Source organism: Ambystoma mexicanum, chromosome 4q (genome assembly GCF_040938575.1).
Source record: "Ambystoma mexicanum isolate Mex_15411 chromosome 4q, UKY_AmexF1_1, whole genome shotgun sequence".
NCBI classification, from domain to species: domain Eukaryota; kingdom Metazoa; phylum Chordata; class Amphibia; order Caudata; family Ambystomatidae; genus Ambystoma; species Ambystoma mexicanum.
Window position 1 is genome coordinate 419,984,181 of NC_090928.1, and position 23,118 is coordinate 420,007,298.

Below are 23,118 nucleotides of genomic sequence, written 5' to 3' on the forward strand. Positions count from 1 at the left end.
ACTGTAAAGACTGCATGCAAAGCATATTTGCCGGAGGTGTTCCCATCTCTACGAGACGCAGTGGAAACATGAAAGATTAAAGCGCGTTTGCCTCTCTTTTCCTTTTTCCTTGCCCGCTTCTCCTCGTGGGCCTTCAAAAGTGCACGCAGGAGACCCCTGCAGCGTACATGTTCTAACGTTGATGGCCCATGCAGGCAATTAACACGATTTTAAAACCAAGGCTGTAAGTGTGCCATTTCTGGATTGATGATTGAAAAGATAATTGAATGCCAATGGCAAAAATGAAAGCCTTCTTTGATGAAAACAAAATGTCATTTACACGTGGATTTGCTGGGGCATAGTTCGGTTATGCGAAGCAGATTGCAATCGTCCTCTCGTGCTCAGCAGCTGGGAACCTCCATTTTACACAGACTAGCTGCAAGTGAACAGGGGTGACCGTGCGGCCGCAGCACCAGCCTACTAATACGAGGCTTGACCTTTTGCATCTGTGCACACATCTGCTTCGTCTTCAGACTCTTGAACTGTTTCTGCCATTTGGCGGCAACATTCACAGTAACTCATCTTTAGGGTGACGTATACCTGCTGTAGATCCACCGTGATAAATCTTTCCTGTCTCAGTCACAGCAAGCACGTGGGGGACGGGCATGCACAGCTGCCATTAGATCTCCGGGAGACAGAGGCAGAAGCGTCTTTTATATCTGCCCTTGACATACATTTGGCCTTTTACCATGTTTCCCCCAGATTTGAAAGGAGACATGAAAGGAGGACCCGGCCAGTAATGTGACAGCTTCATTTGAAAGAGACAGTCCATGCACCATCTCAGGAATAACCCGCTGGCCTCCACATTCCGGAATGCTGTCCCACTGTAATTTGTGAGTTCCTGCACCCTCACAACCTCCATACATATTGGTTGTCTCTGTATACTCTAGGTTGGTAGACTGATCCAGCGGGTAGTCTCGATCATTAGTAACACTGTCCAGAGAGATCACAGTTGTACAAAGGATTTGCTCCCGGGCCACACCAGGATTTTCTGGAAATAGAATAAACATTTTGGGCGTAATCACCCTCTTTGTGATAGAAATCCGACCATACACGGAGATGGGGGGAGCAGATTATTACGCCGGGACCTCCCTTCCAGATCATCATTCTTCGCCGTTACCTTCTTCATGTTTTGTTGGAGTTGTGTGACCTCACTGTGCAGTTTTGTGATGTTGTCTTGGCCCTCTCCTATGCGCTGTTCTGCTTCCGCCATTCTGCCATATAGCGTTTCGATCTGCACTGTCGAAATGTCCACTTTAATGGTCAGGCCATTGACTCTGGCCTAGAGTGTCTCTGCTGTCATTCATTGCCAGCAGAGTTTGATTCAGTACAACCATATTAGTAGCCATTTTTGCCATGGGCTGGCCGGTGTTAGGTGTCAGAGGGGTGCCCGAGCTGGCATAATGTTCCATTTTTGACTTCGTCTTAGGACTTACCATGATCGCTGCGACTTGTCCCTTCTGAAGTAATCATTCTGAAGGGCTACCATTAAGCGACTGTCAATAGCCGTTATGGCCGTGTCTCTCTTCCTTGCGCAGTGAGATTTAGGATGTCAGAGTATGGAGTATGGGGTTACTCCAATTCGCCAACCTCATCCAACATGAGCTATCAAGGGCCTGGCTTGTTGAGTTGTTCTGTATCCCACCTCCTATCTTCTCTTATCGTCTTAGTTCTGCGTGGGCATGTTGCCGAGCCCTCCTGGGCTGATTCCTCCTGCCTCTGGACTGGGTGATACCAGTCTAAATGCCCCAGGCCTCGTAACCGGTGCCTCTTTCTCGCTGCCTGTTCAGAGCCTCTGGTGGGGCTTCAGGCTTTTCTGGGATACTAAATAGAACATAGTTGCCGGTATTGGAGTGGACCCCCCCCCCATTCCCACACTCTGCCGTTCTTAGACCTTGCTGTAGGTGATCTCCTCTATGCCCTCCCCATCTGTGCACATGTGATCGGACTCCTCCACAGGAAATGGCAGCCTCTACCCTTGCCACATCCCGGGCCGCCTCCCTCTCTACCTTCTTGTTGCCACTCACTGGCCGTGGACGGGAATGCCGCACACATCACAGGATCTTTCAAGGGGTATGTGAGCCATGATGTTGTCAGCTGACAAGCGACTTGGAAGCCGCTGGCAGCTCTGACGTGTTCTCAATGCGAGTGCTGGCAGCCCTCTCTCCTTAGCCGCTCCCTCGTTTGCACGCATCGGTGAGGGTGTCAACGTGTACCCCCCTGGATTGTTAATAGGGTGTGGTTGCCCCAAAACTGCCAGGCGACCTGCAATGGGTGCTCCAGCATCAGTTCCAACGTGATCTGTATGCGAGTGCCGGGGGCCTCTGCAACACTGCCCTTCCCCCATCGGCGCCCGCCTCAGCTCGTCCCCCGCCTTATCAGCTCTCTGCTCCACACAGTGTTTCATGCCTTCAATGGCCTCAATTTGATTTCTCACTGGTTTACGTTGTGCTCAGCCCCTTCCTCTTTAAGCGCCCCTATGCTCCTAGAATGGGCACCGGCTTAAAGGATATTCTTTGAGGGATGCTTAGCTCGCCAATGGGAGTGATCTCAGGATGCGTCCATTTTGCTGTAAGCTTAACAGTGCCCCCTCAACATGGGTCTTCTTAAAGTAGATTGTGCAAGACATTACTGCTTGGGAAAGTAGCAATGGCCAGGGACTGGAAGACAAGCGTACCCTCTGCATGGTTTTGACCAGGAGTTTGCAGATTCTCTCAAGATTGATTCCATTCTCTCCTGGTTCGTTGCAGGCCCCATTTTTTCCAAAGCCCGTTTTGCCAGGTCTGACTTTGGCATTGCAGCAAGTCCATTTATGTGGCCCTTTCCCCCTCTTGTGTGGGGGACACCCCACAACCTCGGTGTAGGCAGCTCACCCTGCACCCCAACCCTTAAAAAAAAATGACTAACTCATAATGAGGGCCTGAGTAGGCATAAAAAGAAATACCAACAAAAGATTATTTCCTCTCAGTAAATACAAATGTACTTAATATATTGCTGGAATCCGGCAAGTGGGCGCCTCTGTTCTGAATGCCCTTCCTCGAAAGGTACGCAGTATTAGCAATCCAATAGACACAGACATTAGAACAATGGGAACTCAAAATGCAGATCCCAAATGAATGATGCAAATATATTTGCAAAAGAAATAAATGCTTGGACACTGACAATAATCAAATCCAGGTTGTAGAAAATAAATGTGTACAAATAACAAAAAGAAATTCCTCTTTCAGGCCTCCTAATATAAATGTGTTTTTACATAAGTGTGCGTGATCACTGTTTCAGAAGAAACAACAGAAGTCTGCTGAACCTGAAAGCCCCAGCACCTCTATGCACGCCTTGCCCAGCATCAGCCATAAAGAATCCGAAACTTATGGTGGCTCCTGTCAAGGTCTGAGCGATCAATGGATGGCTGACAACAAAAGGGTTCCAAATGTATTTATTTTGATCAAAACACAGAGGTTGAGGGAAGACTATGAGTCTACCATGGTGTGGATAAAACAAAATGTGAATATTTCTGCACATAATAATGCTTGGATCTAAGGAGAACAAGATAAGTAAAAGGAACATGCAAAACCCTACTCTAAAGTAGGTACTTGGTCCTGAGTCCCTGTTCCATGGTATAAGAAGGTTTGTGGTCAAGGCTGTATACACCACTTTGATAGCTGCACATAAAGTGACTCACAGTCCCTGATTGGTTCACACTCACAAGTTCTGGAGAATCTATGGTTATTTTTTCATGCTTGGTGGCAAAAGTTGATCCTTGTGGGCTTTGTAGCTCGATGTCCAGATGACAGGGAATTTTTTCTCTGTCTATCCTGGGTGGGTTTTCAGGCTGTTGTCATTATTTTTGCTTTCAGTAGTTAAGAGAGGTAAGCAGGGCTTGGAACTAGCCACAGTCAGGGTTGTTATGGGGCTCACCACAGGCTCGGGTTGTTCATTGGTAGGATCTGCATAGTTTTTCCGTCGCAGAAAAGTCTGCAACGGAAAGGTTTGCATGAGAAATGTACGCACCACAAAAGGTTTGTACATTTCCCAGGCGAACATACATTTAAAACCCCTACAAACCCACACCCCCACCCACACCCACAACACACCCCCACCCACACCGCCAACACAGCCCCACTAACACCACCAACATACTCTCACGCAAACCCTACTTACCTTTCAAGATGCGCTGTGTCCCTGCAGTGCCGGTTCCCTTTCACTTTCATGATTGGGAACCAGCACTGCAGGGTCTTTTTCTTTTTCTTTTTTTTTGGGCAGCTGCAGGGGTTTCCCCCCGCAACCCCAACTCACTATACTGTGTAGTATAGTGAGGGGAGTGTTGTGGGGGACACCCCTGCATTCCCTCTTTCTTCAAATGTATTTATTTTTTTCTCAGGTGTGCTGCAGGGGTGTCCCCCGCAATCCCCACTCACTATATTGTACAGTGTAGTGAGTGCCTTGTTATGGGGGACACCCCCACAGCCCCCTTTTTTTTTGTTTTTCTCGGGTGTGCTGTGGTGGTGTCCCCCACAACCTCCACTCACTCACTATACTATACTACAGTTTTGGTGTTCGAACCTTTGTTGGCATGCATTTACGACCTTTTTGTATAGGTCGGAAATTTCGGTGCGGTCATTTTGGCCTATACCCATTGGTACAGGTTAGATGGCTATCACAAGCCGACCTGGCCTAGTGCTTTGGGCATCTCTTGGCAGAGATCCTCCCCTGCTGAATCCAAGGTGGATCTGTAAACACAGGTTATAATAGCCTTTTCCATTCATCTACTGTTTATTTCAGACACTCATTGTCAATGAAAGACACATGGTTATTCACATATCATCATAGTATGATAGTATAAATATTACATGATACAAAGCAGTCACCTAATTGTCATCCATCCATTCAACATATAGACTTCCTCAAGAAATAGAAAGCAGACTATCAGATAGGCAATTATTTTGTCCAGATTATTACAAATCTTACCCTGCTAAGTCTTTTTTGGGCAGCTAAATTCAGTTTTTATTATGAAGGTATAACGATTTAATTTCTAGTAATCTAATTTGCTAACTCAATATAAGACTCGTCTCTTCTCCAAGATGCAAATATTTAAATACTATCTACAGTGGTAATTTGGACAATGTGCTCATGCACAATGTTAAGGCATCTTTCATCCCACCGGACGCAAACAGGACTAATTATATGTAGAATGTTCGGCTCAATTGTGAGTTCACTATCTATAGGACTAATCAAATGTAGACTTTTTGGCCCAATCCTGAGTTCACTTTCTAAATATTCCTTTCATGCGGTTTCAGTCTTCTTCTGAACGTACATCAACAACACCTCAGAACCTGATTGAGTTTTTAGAATATCCAAATCCATTCCTTGCCAGTAACAATCTTTCAGTCTGTACTTGTCATTCACTAGTATGTTCTCTATATCGTCCCATGGGTTTTTTAGCCCAATGTTAGTCAATGATTTTTGGATATGTTGCAACCAAAATAAAGATTTCCCCCAATGCATGGGGAGACTGTAAATGCCGTTTTTATAAGACTTTTCCTAAGTGTTGCTTCATACACCGTTCCAAAACAGAAGTCTGTCTAATTCATACACACCAAGCTCCCTCCTGTTCTGATAAGGGGTTCCTCTGGGCAGTCTCAGGAGAGCTTTATAAAGTTTGTTCTTTGTTATCTTTAGATGTTGAGGGTTTTCCTGGCCTCAAAGTTCTGCATCTTAAAGGGACGCTGCTTGTCCTTCAATTGATGAACCTCCCAGACTTGTGATATGGATTGACTTCTGTGCTTGCCTTAAAGGCGTTTAACATCATATGTATGCTGCAGAAGCACCAATCATCTATTATCAATATTCTCTGCCAGCCTTCCTTGCTTACTTGTATGTTTAGATAATTAAAAGAACATACATTTTTCAAGTTAGTCATTTTTGTAAAAAAATGTTTCTTTGCTTTTTTCTCAACGCCATGCTCAAAGTCTTACTCTTTTCTATATTTACTGTTAGCAATTTTCATTTACAGTACAATTCTTCAATCAACAGCCCCACTGCATCCCTAGCCATTATCAAAATGCCTCTTTCATCTGCCTCTTCTCCCCCTCCTCCTCTCACAGGTACTTAGGGATCCTTATTTCCTCTCCCTGGATCCTGGTGCCTCGTCCCAGCATGACGCATTCTACTTTTAATTTTCTCTATGCTCTGGCTTTTGGCTTAGTCAGGATCTGGGACAGAATCCTCTGCTAGTTGTGGGCAAGGGTACTCCTCTGCTAACTGAGTGACTGAACTGTCTTTCTCAGCCACTGTTGGTGCTCTCTTTCCACCTCTTTATTGAGGTGCCCTTTCCTTCTTTTACTCTTTCCATGCCAACCTCCTCCACAGGCTGCTGCTTTCCTCATTCACTCTAGCTCCAACCTCACCCTGGCTCTCCCTTCACTCTCTTCCTTCTTGATCTGTACATCCTCCTGCTCCAACCTCTCCATTGTTCTCCTCCCTTCCTCCTTGATATTTCCCTCCACAAACCCTGGCCTCTTCCTCATGCTTCTTCCCTCCTCTTCTACTTCCTAACTCTCTCTGCTGAGCTACTCTTTGCCCTATGGTGCAGTTCCCTCCCCGTTCTGTACTTTTTGTACCTGGACCCATGAAGATGAAGGAATTGTGACACTAACCATTTTCTCTAGGATACCTTGGCCCGAATGGTACGGGCTACATTGGATTTAGAGAATATATATGGGAGAGCCACCATACTGGAATCATGCCCGACTCTGACACAGCTTCCATAAGTGCACGTGTGTATTACACCATACCTCAGCTTCTGAGCTCTCAGTCAGTAAGCAGCTTCCTAGCTGGGCCACGCCACAGCAAACAACTGGTGAGGTACCAGTTGCATCCACAGTCTCATGCATGAACTACTTGATATTATAACTAGTCAGTCAAGTGGTCTATTTGGAGCTGCCAGTCTGGGCTTGCGGACCACTATTGTTGTCTACAGCTTCCATATTTTGAGTCTCCTCCATTGTAAATATCTGTGGTTGTGTGTAATGGTCGAGTAAGCCGGCTGAGAATGGGGGGGCTAATCTTCCATGGTTTCACTGCTTGTTACTTGGTCCTCTTGTACCTTTCTTCAGAGCTTTCTGCTCATATGTAGCTTCCTCCCGTGGCCACACTACAAAAAAGAACTGGAGATATAGCAACTGCATTTGTGTTCTCATGCATGGACACCTCCAGTTTGTGAATAGTCCCTGCAACTATCTAAGTGGAGCTGAAACCCCGGCTTGTCGGCCTCCCTTATCATCTTTACAGCTTTCATATTTTGACTCTGTGTTGTATGTATGGGTAGGGAGGGCAAGCTGTGTTTGGGAGGTCCCCCTTACATAGCCTGTGTTGTCAGCATTGCTGAGCGGGTGGTGTTCTCTATCCTCATAATCTCTTGCACTCATATTAGTAGCAGTTCGCAGGTGGCCGTGTATCACACTCCCCTCATTAAGAATTAGCGCCCCGCATATTTTCAAAGGGGCACTGTCCCAGAACCCCCAAAGCAAACGTTAAGCACCACATTCTTGAATAAACCGAACTGGAACCCTCAATCCTAGTTAACTTCAGGCCTATCTTCAAATTATCTTTCTTTGCCCAGATACTTTAAAGATTTGCGACAGACCAATTGTAGGCATATTTCTAATGAAATGATCTCTTTAATTAAAAAATGTGACTTTCAAATAGATAGAAGTGGGCAAATGAGATTTCTTGACATCAAAAAATCCCTGCACGGTCATTTGGATATTAAACAAAGTTGTGGCGCAATCCTGCTTGACCTTGCAAAGCAATCTATATCATTGTCGGTCGTAAGATTCTAATGAACAGACTGAACCATCTGACTGGGTTCAAAGACAGGGCCCTTAACTTAAGTTAAATTGGGCCATTGCCTCTCATCCCTTTTACCATGACTTTTTAACACATGCATGCGTCCCCTGGCATCCATCTTGGAAAATCTTACCAACTCATTCCCGTTTATGGTGACGGTTTATACTGATTACCTAAATTATCTCATGGTCAGTAATCACCCTAGCTACTCCTTACTGATATTTAATTTCTTGTTTGTGGTTGAAGGCATGTTGAGGGCCAGTACACTCTGTTTCCACACTAGTGAGACACAGCTAATAAATACTAGCTCTCTCAAGCCCTAGAGCTTGCTTTTCGATTTGCTATTCCTTCTTGAAAACCCCCAGACACTGCCTTGTCATTTCTTTTGATCTGCACATATTGTTTACTTAGAAATTCAATACACTCAGAAGAAATGCTGACTTCAAAATCCATTTATTGGGCCCTGCCCAATCTGGCTTCAGACCGGCCAGAGGAACAGAGTCCTCTCTAGTGTCCATTTGGGACGACCTAAAAAGACAGCGAGCATGGAAGGATGCGCTGTACTCTATTTCCTTGACCTCTGCCACCTTCGAATCTATTGACCACACACCATTCTCCTGGACAGTCTGCATTCTTTAGGAATCCAAGATGCTGCTCTCACTTGTATCTCTTTCATCTTCTCTGTGAACATTAGCCTGCGTCGCATCTAGATTGAATTGTGAATATTGGCATGTCCACACTTGGATAGAATTGTAAATATTAGCATATTCACACTTAGATAGAACTGTGAACACCAGCCTGCGCCGCATCTAGATAAGATTGTGAATGTTAGCATGCCCAAACCTAGATAGAACTCTGAACATTGGCCTGCGCTGCTTCTAGATAGGATTGTGAAGGCCAACAAGTGCCACACTTAGACAAAACTGTGAATGTTAGCATGCTAAAGGTCAGGTAACCCACTAACCAATATAACCACAAACTCTGCATACTTATCTCACTCAAAAACTCACAACCATCTCTCGCACCACAAGCTGCACGCACTTCACAACACTGCAACACATAAGCCGGAGCAACAGCATACGCGGACTGACACCGATCCAATACCTGCACCAAAGCTCAGCACCCGGTGTATACCGAGTTGAAGCTGCCAACAGAACACCACTCCTCTCACTATCCTACTCCCTCTTCACCTTACTAACCCATCCCACCTTATCGGTTGCAGATCCGCCAGAGCGACTGGGGACCAATTCCGTTGGTGACGGTGCGCGGTAAAAATACCTTTAACATTTAACATTTAACAAAAATGAAAAATCTTGCTGCAACTATGTCATACCAGCAACACCATCATAAGGTGCCATCAATCTACGCACTGGTCCTAAGAACGATGGACTATGTCAGTGCTCTCCACATGCGTCTACCAGGAAATCTCCCGAGGCAACTGAAACTGATCATGGAAGCAGCAGTCACAGTGGGACCATTTCTATTTTGAATAACAGTAACCACACTTCAGTAGCTTTAAAATCTCTTCTGATCAACAAGAGGATTCAATGTATGACAGTGTGATTACCCTTCATTACTTACAAAAATGCCTTGTGACAACCTAACCAACCGCATGACCACAGAGTGAACAATTAAGGTTAACAATGACCACATCCGAGTTTCATCAAGAAAACTAAAACACAGGTGAAACCGATAACCATACAAGGCCACAGTTTATGGAACAACAAGTTATTGATGGAACACAAACAACAATAACACCTTTGGAGGTTCAAGAGGTTCAAGAGGGCATTGAAAGTAGAACTTCTAAAGAAAGCTTTCAGATAAGCAATATAGCATCTATTATATTAAAACATGTTATATGTCAATAATTCCACCTTCATAATACATTTACTTATTTATTTATTTATTTTTGCATTTGTTGCAGTGCACTGAACCCTTAGGTATCTAGGTGCTGGTTACATTAGGCGAAAGAATACATATGAAAAGTACATTGGGGGAGGGAAAAGAGGAGATGGGTATCAAAATGTCTTAGTGTTTTAGCTCAGGGAGCTTTAGGCAAAGAGCCAAGTTTTAAAGTTTTTTTGAAGGTCCAGTAGGGAGGTTCCTTTCTCAGGACGATGGGGGGATTGTTCCAGAGCTTTGAGGCAATGACAGGAAAGCTCAATCCTCCTGTGGTCTTACAAGTGAACGTAGGCACTCAGAGTAAGTGGCTGTTCATGGATCTTAGTGGGCAGCGTGATTTCTCCACACAGCGTGATAGGTAGGCTTGGGCAGTGTTGGTGGTGCACCTGTGCACAATGGAGAGGGTCTTGAATTGAATCCGCTCGCGGATCAGGAGCCATGGGTATCTTTCGCATAATACTATACAGTAACAGGGCATAATGAAGGTGGGGATCAGGAGGTTGATGCCTTTTCGTTTCCGGTTTTGTCTCGTATCCTTAACTCTATGGACAAAGGCCATGAGGCACTCCAATATGAGCTACGAGAAGTTTGTCGAGTGTTGAAGGACCTCAGTGCTAAAATGAGCTTCTTGGAGGGTTGTATCATGGCCTTCAGGTGTCCTCCTCCAAATGATGGTGTAGTATTTGGAAATCGGTCCCCAAGCCATGTAGCGGGCCCGATGGGGTCTGAAGTAACCATAAAGGGACCATTGTTGGTTACCAGGGATACTCAAGGGGTGTATTATTCTGGCAATAGGGGTGAGGGGCAATTGTGGAAGCTTATTGAGTTACCCTCTTGTAGAAGTGATGTGCCCTCATTGAATGATGAAATCGCAAATGAGCCCCTAAATGTACCTAATGAGACCCCAGCTGTCGTTGAAGGGCCACTAGGTCCTAATATGGACATGGGATGGTAAATAAAGGAACCCTGCACTAATCTTACTACCAAATAAAATTAAAAAAACAGAAGAATATATTAAAAAAGGGTCGAAGGGCTCACACAAGTTTTTACGCTCATTAAAATGTCAGTCTGATAGATCCATGAACAAACAGGAGGAGGGACCCTTGTGGCCATTTGGGGTCGTATTAAGAGTGTTTCGACTGAGGTGGCACAAAAGTTTGATTTTTATGAGCAGGAGGTTCAAGGGCACGGGGTCCGGGCCACTTTTATAACCAATTCAAAAAACATGGCTCTTAAGAAAAATCCAAGGCACCCCATAAAGGGAAACACACAATTACTAATTTCCTGCAGCTGACCACTACCCTTGATTCCTCGTTGGACTTGGGTATCTTGACAATCCATTCGATTGGTCCAGAGGTCAAAGGGTTATTGAAGATGAAGGGAATATGGGTGACATGGCTGTGACTGCAGCTAACATTGGGCGGCCATCTGGGACAGAATCCTCTGCTAGTTGTGGGCAAGGGTACTCCTCTGCTAACTGAGTGACTGAACTGTCTTTCTCAGCCACTGTTGGTGCTCTCTTTCCACCTCTTTATTGAGGTGCCCTTTCCTTCTTTTACTCTTTCCATGCCAACCTCCTCCACAGGCTGCTGCTTTCCTCATTCACTCTAGCTCCAACCTCACCCTGGCTCTCCCTTCACTCTCTTCCTTCTTGATCTGTACATCCTCCTGCTCCAACCTCTCCATTGTTCTCCTCCCTTCCTCCTTGATATTTCCCTCCACAAACCCTGGCCTCTTCCTCATGCTTCTTCCCTCCTCTTCTACTTCCTAACTCTCTCTGCGGAGCTACTCTTTGCCCTATGGTGCAGTTCCCTCCCCGTTCTGTACTTTTTGTACCTGGACCCATGAAGATGAAGGAATTGTGACACTAACCATTTTCTCTAGGATACCTTGGCCCGAATGGTACGGGCTACATTGGATTTAGAGAATATATATGGGAGAGCCACCATACTGGAATCATGCCCGACTCTGACACAGCTTCCATAAGTGCACGTGTGTATTACACCATACCTCAGCTTCTGAGCTCTCAGTCAGTAAGCAGCTTCCTAGCTGGGCCACGCCACAGCAAACAACTGGTGAGGTACCAGTTGCATCCACAGTCTCATGCATGAACTACTTGATATTATAACTAGTCAGTCAAGTGGTCTATTTGGAGCTGCCAGTCTGGGCTTGCGGACCACTATTGTTGTCTACAGCTTCCATATTTTGAGTCTCCTCCATTGTAAATATCTGTGGTTGTGTGTAATGGTCGAGTAAGCCGGCTGAGAATGGGGGGGCTAATCTTCCATGGTTTCACTGCTTGTTACTTGGTCCTCTTGTACCTTTCTTCAGAGCTTTCTGCTCATATGTAGCTTCCTCCCGTGGCCACACTACAAAAAAGAACTGGAGATATAGCAACTGCATTTGTGTTCTCATGCATGGACACCTCCAGTTTGTGAATAGTCCCTGCAACTATCTAAGTGGAGCTGAAACCCTGGCTTGTCGGCCTCCCTTATCATCTTTACAGCTTTCATATTTTGACTCTGTGTTGTATGTATGGGTAGGGAGGGCAAGCTGTGGTTGGGAGGTCCCCCTTACATAGCCTGTGTGGTCAGCATTGCTGAGCGGGTGGTGTTCTCTATCCTCATAATCTCTTGCACTCATATTAGTAGCAGTTCGCAGGTGGCCGTGTATCACACTCCCCTCATTAAGAATTAGCGCCCCGCATATTTTCAAAGGGGCACTGTCCCAGAACCCCCAAAGCAAACGTTAAGCACCACATTCTTGAATAAACCGAACTGGAACCCTCAATCCTAGTTAACTTCAGGCCTATCTTCAAATTATCTTTCTTTGCCCAGATACTTTAAAGATTTGCGACAGACCATTTGTAGGCATATTTCTAATGAAATGATCTCTTTAATTAAAAAATGTGACTTTCAAATAGATAGAAGTGGGCAAATGAGATTTCTTGACATCAAAAAATCCCTGCACGGTCATTTGGATATTAAACAAAGTTGTGGCGCAATCCTGCTTGACCTTGCAAAGCAATCTATATCATTGTCGGTCGTAAGATTCTAATGAACAGACTGAACCATCTGACTGGGTTCAAAGACAGGGCCCTTAACTTAAGTTAAATTGGGCCATTGCCTCTCATCCCTTTTACCATGACTTTTTAACACATGCATGCGTCCCCTGGCATCCATCTTGGAAAATCTTACCAACTCATTCCCGTTTATGGTGACGGTTTATACTGATTACCTAAATTATCTCATGGTCAGTAATCACCCTAGCTACTCCTTACTGATATTTAATTTCTTGTTTGTGGTTGAAGGCATGTTGAGGGCCAGTACACTCTGTTTCCACACTAGTGAGACACAGCTAATAAATACTAACTCTCTCAAGCCCTAGAGCTTGCTTTTCGATTTGCTATTCCTTCTTGAAAACCCCCAGACACTGCCTTGTCATTTCTTTTGATCTGCACATATTGTTTACTTAGAAATTCAATACACTCAGAAGAAATGCTGACTTCAAAATCCATTTATTGGGCCCTGCCCAATCTGGCTTCAGACCGGCCAGAGGAACAGAGTCCTCTCTAGTGTCCATTTGGGACGACCTAAAAAGACAGCGAGCACGGAAGGATGCGCTGTACTCTATTTCCTTGACCTCTGCCACCTTCGAATCTATTGACCACACACCATTCTCCTGGACAGTCTGCATTCTTTAGGAATCCAAGATGCTGCTCTCACTTGTATCTCTTTCATCTTCTCTGTGAACATTAGCCTGCGTCGCATCTAGATTGAATTGTGAATATTGGCATGTCCACACTTGGATAGAATTGTAAATATTAGCATATTCACACTTAGATAGAACTGTGAACACCAGCCTGCGCCGCATCTAGATAAGATTGTGAATGTTAGCATGCCCAAACCTAGATAGAACTCTGAACATTGGCCTGCGCTGCTTCTAGATAGGATTGTGAAGGCCAACAAGTGCCACACTTAGACAAAACTGTGAATGTTAGCATGCTAAAGGTCAGGTAACCCACTAACCAATATAACCTCAAACTCTGCATACTTATCTCACTCAAAAACTCACAACCATCTCTCGCACCACAAGCCGCACGCACTTCACAACACTGCAACACATAAGCCGGAGCAACAGCATACGCGGACTGACACCGATCCAATACCTGCACCAAAGCTCAGCACCCGGTGTATACCGAGTTGAAGCTGCCAACAGAACACCACTCCTCTCACTATCCTACTCCCTCTTCACCTTACTAACCCATCCCACCTTATCGGTTGCAGATCCGCCAGAGCGCCTGGGGACCAATTCCGTTGGTGACGGTGCGCGGTACAAATACCTTTAACATTTAACATTTAACAAAAATGAAAAATCTTGCTGCAACTATGTCATACCAGCAACACCATCACAAGGTGCCATCAATCTACGCACTGGTCCTAAGAACGATGGACTATGTCAGTGCTCTCCACATGTGTCTACCAGGAAATCTCCCGAGGCAACTGAAACTGATCATGGAAGCAGCAGTCACAGTGGGACCATTTCTATTTTGAATAACAGTAACCACACTTCAGTAGCTTTAAAATCTCTTCTGATCAACAAGAGGATTCAATGTATGACAGTGTGATTACCCTGCATTACTTACAAAAATGCCTTGTGACAACCTAACCAACCGCATGACCACAGAGTGAACAATTAAGGTTAACAATGACCACATCCGAGTTTCATCAAGAAAACTAAAACACAGGTGAAAACGATAACCATACAAGGCCACAGTTTATGGAACAACAAGTTATTGATGGAACACAAACAACAATAACACCTTTGGAGGTTCAAGAGGTTCAAGAGGGCATTGAAAGTAGAACTTCTAAAGAAAGCTTTCAGATAAGCAATATAGCATCTATTATATTAAAAACATGTTATATGTCAATAATTCCACCTTCATAATACATTTACTTATTTATTTATTTATTTTTGCATTTGTTGCAGTGCACTGAACCCTTAGGTATCTAGGTGCTGGTTACATTAGGCGAAAGAATACATATGAAAAGTACATTGGGGGAGGAAAAAGAGGAGATGGGTATCAAAATGTCTTAGTGTCTTAGCTCAGGGAGCTTTAGGCAAAGAGCCAAGTTTTAAAGTTTTTTTGAAGGTCCAGTAGGGAGGTTCCTTTCTCAGGACGATGGGGGGATTGTTCCAGAGCTTTGAGGCAATGACAGGAAAGCTCAATCCTCCTGTGGTCTTACAAGTGAAGGTAGGCACTCAGAGTAAGTGGCTGTTCATGGATCTTAGTGGGCAGCGTGATTTCTCCACACAGCGTGATAGGTAGGCTTGGGCAGTGTTGGTGGTGCACCTGTGCACAATGGAGAGGGTCTTGAATTGAATCCGCTCGCGGATCAGGAGCCATGGGTATCTTTCGCATAATACTATACAGTAACAGGGCATAACGAAGGTGGGGATCAGGAGGTTGATGCCTTTTCGTTTCCGGTTTTGTCTCGTATCCTTAACTCTATGGACAAAGGCCATGAGGCACTCCAATATGAGCTACGAGAAGTTTGTCGAGTGTTGAAGGACCTCAGTGCTAAAATGAGCTTCTTGGAGGGTTGTATCATGGCCTTCAGGTGTCCTCCTCCAAATGATGGTGTAGTATTTGGAAATCGGACCCCAAGCCATGTAGCGGGCCCGATGGGGTCTGAAGTAACCATAAAGGGACCATTGTTGGTTACCAGGGATACTCAAGGGGTGTATTATTCTGGCAATAGGGGTGAGGGGCAATTGTGGAAGCTTATTGAGTTACCCTCTTGTAGAAGTGATGTGCCCTCATTGAATGATGAAATCGCAAATGAGCCCCTAAATGTACCTAATGAGACCCCAGCTGTCGTTGAAGGGCCACTAGGTCCTAATATGGACATGGGATGGTAAATAAAGGAACCCTGCACTAATCTTACTACCAAATAAAATTAAAAAAACAGAAGAATATATTAAAAAAGGGTCGAAGGGCTCACACAAGTTTTTACGCTCATTAAAATGTCAGTCTGATAGATCCATGAACAAACAGGAGGAGGGACCCTTGTGGCCATTTGGGGTCGTATTAAGAGTGTTTCGACTGAGGTGGCACAAAAGTTTGATTTTTATGAGCAGGAGGTTCAAGGGCACGGGGTCCGGCCCACTTTTATAACCAATTCAAAAAACATGGCTCTTAAGAAAAATCCAAGGCACCCCATAAAGGGAAACACACAATTACTAATTTCCTGCAGCTGACCACTACCCTTGATTCCTCGTTGGACTTGGGTATCTTGACAATCCATTTGATTGGTCCAGAGGTCAAAGGGTTATTGAAGATCAAGGGAATATGGGTGACATGGCTGTGACTGCAGCTAACATTGGGCGGCCAAACCTGGCTGCCATACTGGCAAACGAGGGGGTGGTTATGTCTAACCTAGCTCCTACTGCTAAAGCCTTTATTCCAACGGTCCAAAGTTGCCCACCAGAGGAGAGCGTTTTTTCCTTTTTTTCTCTTGTTTGAAGAGAGCAAAAAAAAGATTCTTAAATTGGATTCGGAAGCTGGGTCATTAGCACTATAAGATACTAATACACGGCTGGGTGCGGTGAAGCCGCCATTAAAATTGTCAAAATAGGCTGCCATATTTAGACAAGACACAGGGGGGAGTCTAGAACAAAACGGGGGTTTGGTGTCTGAGGATTTCTTTCACCTTTATCTTGAACGTACCTTCAGAGGGAGTGAGTGTTTTCCTTTGAACAGACAATATATATTTTTAACCTTGTTTAGTTTGAGTTCAATAAAAACAACCCACTTGTCCCAGGTGGAATTCATAGACCAATCTCGAGTTGACAGTGTAAGAATAGGATTTTCTTCACAATTACCTAATGCTTGCTGAAGCACCAAAACTTGAATAGATGGGGTATAGATTAACAATTACTAGATCTGAGCTATCCCTAATTCCTCAAGTAACTACAGTTTCCAGTGATCAGGTACCAATCCCACGGGATCCCCTTTTCATAAATGTCAAATCTGGGATTACACAGGATGCCTTGGGGCAGAGCTTTCCCATGGTGGAAAGATTACTGCAATACGATTGGTCATATATTTTGAACTCACTACACGCCAATAAAAGTCCTTACCAACACGCAAGTTGAAAACCCATTTTAAAAATTGCCTCATAGAACATGCATGGATTATCGCATTTAGTTAATGACTATGAACTGTGCGCAAAATGTGACGTTATCTCCCTACAGGATATATGGCTAATCGATACATCAATCCTAGAGTTTTTTTTCTGTCTGCTATGAATTTGTCAAAAGGGGCTGGTCCAAGGGGTAGGCCTTTTGAGTGCCTTACATATGGATTGTGCTTTGAAGATTGAAACATTTATATTGGGAACCAGTGATATCTTGGGTGTCAGACTATCCCCTACAAATCCAGGAAACCACTGGTTTGGTTCTTGTATTATTCTCAACGTATATTTTAATCCTCTGGACAGGGATCTTACAGAGTTCTTAAACACACTTTCTGCTATTTTGGAGAGATATAAGATGAGAGAATGGTGAGATTCTTATTATAATGGGTGATCTAAATAGTGGTTGCCTGGACGATGACTATACTGTCAAAAGGGTCGATTAATTGGTAGAACGAAACGTGAAAGAGGTGTCATCAACAGGGATTTCTAGGATGCCTGGGAAATGATAATTCTTAATGGCAATATTGTTGGTGATGTTCCTCCACAATATACATGGACAGGTATGGGCATGACATCCACATTGTGTTATATTATCGTGTCAAATGATTTATGTAAGTACTGTGCAGGTTTGCATGTCCTCGACCAGGGTAGTTATCATAGACCCCTTCTTTTGAATTTAATTCTGAAAGTGGTTCATCTATCGCACAACCCCGATTTGAACATCGAGGTCAGAGTGAGAGACCAGGCACTGATTTGGAGTTCGCGAATGTCTGTGCTTTTTAATACAAGGATCGAGGAATGTTTGTTATTGGGAACATTTCTGAATACACCCCCAGGAGGTTTTGTGCCCTTATTACAAGAAAACTTGAAGGGGCTTAGATCAAGTAGACACATATATCAGGCCTCAGCTATTGACTTCCATGGACATAAATTGGATGACCAAACTCACCTGAAGAAAAAATCCCTTAAGAAAGAATTGAAAGCAGCAAGACTACTGGGGCCTTTATGGGCGGCCATGACTACAAAATTAAAACAAGAATACCATAATTGGTCAAAGATACTTGACATACCAACGTGACGCTGAATCAATGTTGGCTAGTCTGCACAGGGAAAATGGCTCTCGTTTCTGGTGTTTGAATACATCTTCTCGGTAGCAAATTTCTATGCAGACGCAGCCAATTGCTGCTTGCATCTGGGTAGAATATTTTGCTAAATTGTACTATAACCCTATGTCCAATGTTGTAGAATAATCTGCAGATGTGATGAGAAGCCAGGTCAACTGGGATACCCTGAATATAGACCTTGAGGGTATTCAATTAGCCGTTGGGCGATGTAAAGAATCTAACACTCCCAGTCCGGATGGGCTGTCTACTTTTACCCTAAAATCTGCCCCTATTCTTTGGGCAGGTGTTCTTTGGGATTTAAATATCAACATTCTCCCTTAAGGAGTTTCCATCATCTTGGAAGGACGCAGTGATTGTTTTGATCTATAAATCTGCGGACAGGACAAATTTCAACAATTATCATCCGATATCCCTCCTGGATGCCTCGTACAAAATCTTCTCGTCTTTCCTACTAAGGGTTGTTGTGAAATGGGCAACTAGTGTATTGTTTCAAGACCCATATCAATCAGGTGTTAAGAAGGGGACCAGCGTCTCATTAGATTGCTTGATCATTAGCCTCCTCTCTAGCCAGGTGCGTCTGGCGAAGAGACAACTCTTTGTGGCCTTCCTGTAGGTACTAAGGCCTTTGATTGCACTAGAAAATCGACCATGTGGCTTTGATGAGAATGTTGGAGCTCTTATATTCTGGTGCACGCTTAAGAATTAGATTGGATCATAAAGGGACCTGTCCTGACTGGTGAGGAGTGAGCAGGGTTGGCTCCACAGCGTTGTTTTTTTAGCCCCATTTCTTTTTAATGCTTATATTTCTGATTTAGAAGTTTGATTTAAAGATGTTGGCTTAAATCCCCCTAAATTGGGTGTGACCCAAATACCATATTCACTATATGCAGGCGAAATAGAGATAGTTTTATTCAAATATACACCTTTGGGTTTCCAGAGGTCGTTGACAGCTGTGAATAATTTCTTGATGAATTTCAATTTGGAGTTAAATGCAACAACAACAAAAAATTTTAATCTTAGGACTTACATCTCTGCAAGCAATGATCCATTGGAGAAGGATGCAACTCTATAAAGGGCTGATAGTACCCACAAATGGTAAACTAATTGTATTTCCCTGCCAAAATGGATGGATGTATGTGCTAATATTCTGTTGCGAATAGGTTCGACGGAAGAAGATCTTAGCAATTCTTCACTTAAGCAGTAAGCGCTGAGCCATGGGGGCATTACTGAGTCTGGTAAAGCGCTGGGGCCCATAGTTACAGGCCCGAGTGAAGCAAGGGCCTTAACGAAAGCCCAGGGTCTTTACCAGACTCGGTAATGCCCCCGCTGCAAGTGGCTTATTGCTATTAGTAGCCTGGCCCGCAGGACTGGGATACTAGTAGCATTGTTTTTCTTGTTCTGAAACGCTCTGGAATTATTATTTTTTTTTTAAATGACCGCTGGGGAAGGCAAAACAGAGTCCGTTTTCCCTTTCCATGGCGCCCATTTAAAGTGTATTCCAAAATGTAAACAGATAAAATGGGCATCATGGAAAGGAGGAGGGACTACGTGTAGTCCTTTCTTCCTTTCCATGATGGCCTGTCGCGTATCGGGAGTGGACGTGCTGGGGACAGAAGTGTTCCCAGCATATCCTCTCCTGAAATGGAAATAGACCAAAAAAAAGGTAAGTGGGGTTGGGAGGGTGGGGAATGGATTGTTTGGATTGGGTGGTGTGGGGGGAGGTGGGAGGGGGAGGGAAAACACTTACCTTCCTCCCCAGCAGGGGAGGATGGCAGCCTCCAGCCGTGTGGTAGCTTGGAGCGCGGATTAACCTGTTCCGAGCCTCCTCATTGACTGAGGGGCTGCCATTCCCCCCCCCCCCCCCACCGGGGACAAAGGAAAAGGTCATCGGGAGAGGGATTCCCAGTCAGGTAAAGCCCCAGCGAGTACCAATCAGATTCCATGTTTGGACTCCGTTTCCCCTTCCCCGGTGGCCATTTAAAAAAATATATATATTCTGTTCTGAAATGCTGGAGTGTTTCGGAACAAAATAGCAATGCTATTAGTATCCCAACCCTGCAGTTAAGTTGAAACCTAAGAGAACTATTGACTTTTGTGATCATTCTATTCCTAAAAACTTTGATTTGCTGGATTATTAATGTAATTGGTTATTTATAACGCACTTAATACTGAGAAGTTTCTAAGTGCAAAGCCAGGGGTCAAACCTGTGCTACCCTGTGTTGTCTTGTTTCCGAGGCGAGCACGTTTCCTCTGAGCTATCCTCCCAGCCTTGGATCTGATTGAAATTTGTCTAAGAAATTGCCTGGCATGTGCAACTCCAAACTTGAAAATGTGGGGCATATTCATCCAACGGTTCAAAAGTTATTAAGCAGAGGAAAAAAGCTGTTTTTGGATTAAGCTCATTCATATTACCATAGAGAAAAGGGTGCTTCCCTTGAATAAGCGCACAATGAAAACTGATGGACAGATTTGTATCAAATAAGACATACGTTGGGCACAAAGTGTTGCAGATATTCCTTTTTTTAATTTGGTGTAAATCTGTCCAGTAGTTTTTAAAACAAATTGACAGAGAACGGGGTGGCACAGCATTAGACAACTTTTATATGTCTCCCATAATACATTGCTTGACGCTGAGACAGAGGATTTTCGAAAGCAAAATTCCGGTGACAGCTTTGATTTTCACGATAATTAGCTTTTGAAAACGAATGGAAAAAGGAAATATAGCAGACAATGGGTATTATTTCTAAAATTAAAAATAAGTGGTGGGCTGAGGGAGAATTGGCAGGTAGATGTGTATTTCAGCGAGCAGATCAAGCTACAGTTATAATAACGTGTTCTTAAGTGTTCGGTGCCCGTGACTGTGAGTCAATGGGGGTCATTCTGACCCTGGCGGTAAGGGGTTAACAGCGCTGGTAAAGGTGCAGGAGCTGTCAACCCCTTACCGCCTCATTACCAGTCCTGCTCACGGGACCCGCTAAGGACGCCTGGTAAAACCAGACGTCCTTAGCGGGTCCCGCGAGCAGACCAGGGTGCTAACAATGGGCCCGTTATTAATGGGCCCGTTGTTAGCACCCTCCCCATTCCCATTGAGTGCTATCGGGGCTCAAATGGGAATGGGGATGGGTTCCTTGAATGAGGAATTACCGGGCTCTCCAAGGTCGGAATCGCCCGGTAATTCCGCATTCAAGGAACCTGGACCAGGTACCCGGTAAGGGGGTAGCCATGCCGCTCGTAGCGGCATGGTTACCTCCTACCTCGTATTGACCCCCAATGTCTCAATTAAAAAGCTCTTTCACATCAAAAGACAAAACAATTTTAGTCATATATGAAGGAGTAAACTAACCCATGCAAATTAGAGCTTTCCTGCTCTTTGAAATTATTTTCAGGTGTTTCATTTATAACATGTTATCGTAAAAAGTTGAATCTATTGTATCTATGATAGATCGAATATGACATTCATTTCAGGGATGTGCGTTCCCTAAGAGGTATCATGGGCAGGTCACACATTAGCACTGACTCCCTCTTCTTCATCCCAGTCCTCCATAACCCACCTCATTCTTCTTCATTCAATTACCCCATTACCCCTGCCTCTATCTTCCTTGTCCAAGTACGCCTTTGGTGTTCCATTATCCGCCTCTCTCTGCCTCACCCCGTCCTCCATTACCCTGCTGCAGTGCTTAAATTGTAAAACAATAAGTGTCAGTGCCCAAACAATTTCTAGCATGCCTGTGACGCTGTGGGTGGGCAGTTCCTCACCACTGCTGCCACCACCTATACCTGCTCCCCACAGTGTCGACATATTTGCGGTTACACTACAGCTCACACCGTCTCATTGTGATTGATGGATGCACAGACTATCACCGCTTCATAATTAAAGTGACTCTGAGGCAAGTAGTGCTGGGGCTCAAACGTAAGTGCCAGGGTCAAGCCCTGGCAAATACCCACACAAACTAAACACTGCCTTGCTGCACTTTTCCTTGTCCTAAGATCCCATTATCCCTGACTCATTCTTCCTCGTTCCAGTACCACATTAGTAATCCAATAAATTGCCTCCCCCTTCTTCTATCCAGTACCCCATTAGCAATCCATTACCCATCATCACCCTTTCTTGTCTTGGTACCCTGCTAATGATCCATTGAATTACCCCCACTTCCTTGTACTGGTAACCCCTTTACAGATCCACCACATTAACCCCAACTCGCGCATCCTCATTCTGGTACATAATTAGTAATCCATTAAATTACCCCTGACTCCCTCTTCCCAGTCCCAGTATCCAATACGTTATCCATTGCATTACCCTGCCTCCCTCTTCTTCAGCCCAGTACCCCTTTAGTAATACATTACACTACCCCTGCCTCCCTCTTATACATCCTGATTCCTCATTAAATTACCCCCACCTCCCTCTTCATTATCCCAGAACCCCAACTGGTCTATCCTTTACCTCGTCCTGGCACCACATAAGCAATCCATTGTATTACCCCCACCTCCTCTTATCACGGAATCTGATAAATAAGTAGTCTATTACATAACCCAACATCCCTCTTCCTCATTCTGGTACACGTACATCATTAGTAATCTGTTAAGTTATCTCTGGCCTCCTACTCCTCATCCCATTACCTCAGCACTAATCCATTACATTACTCCTGCCTCTCAATTCCTCATCCCTTTACCCCACCTCCCTCGTCCTCATCCCAGTACTGCACCCCTTCCTTCCTCTTCCTCACCCTTGTACCCCATTAGTAATCCATTGCATTATACCTGTGTCCCTCTTCCTTATACCGATACATCATAAGTATTTCATTACGTTACCTCCGCCTCCATCTTCCTCATCTCAGTATCCAATTATTAATCCATTACATTACCCCGCCTCCCTCTTCCTCAGCCCAGTACCACATAAGGAATCCATTAGATTACCCCAGTCTTCCTCTTCAACGTCTGTGTACCTCATTAAATTACACCCACCTCCCTATTCCACATCCCAGTTCCCCTTCTCTGCTCCCATTTTCCTT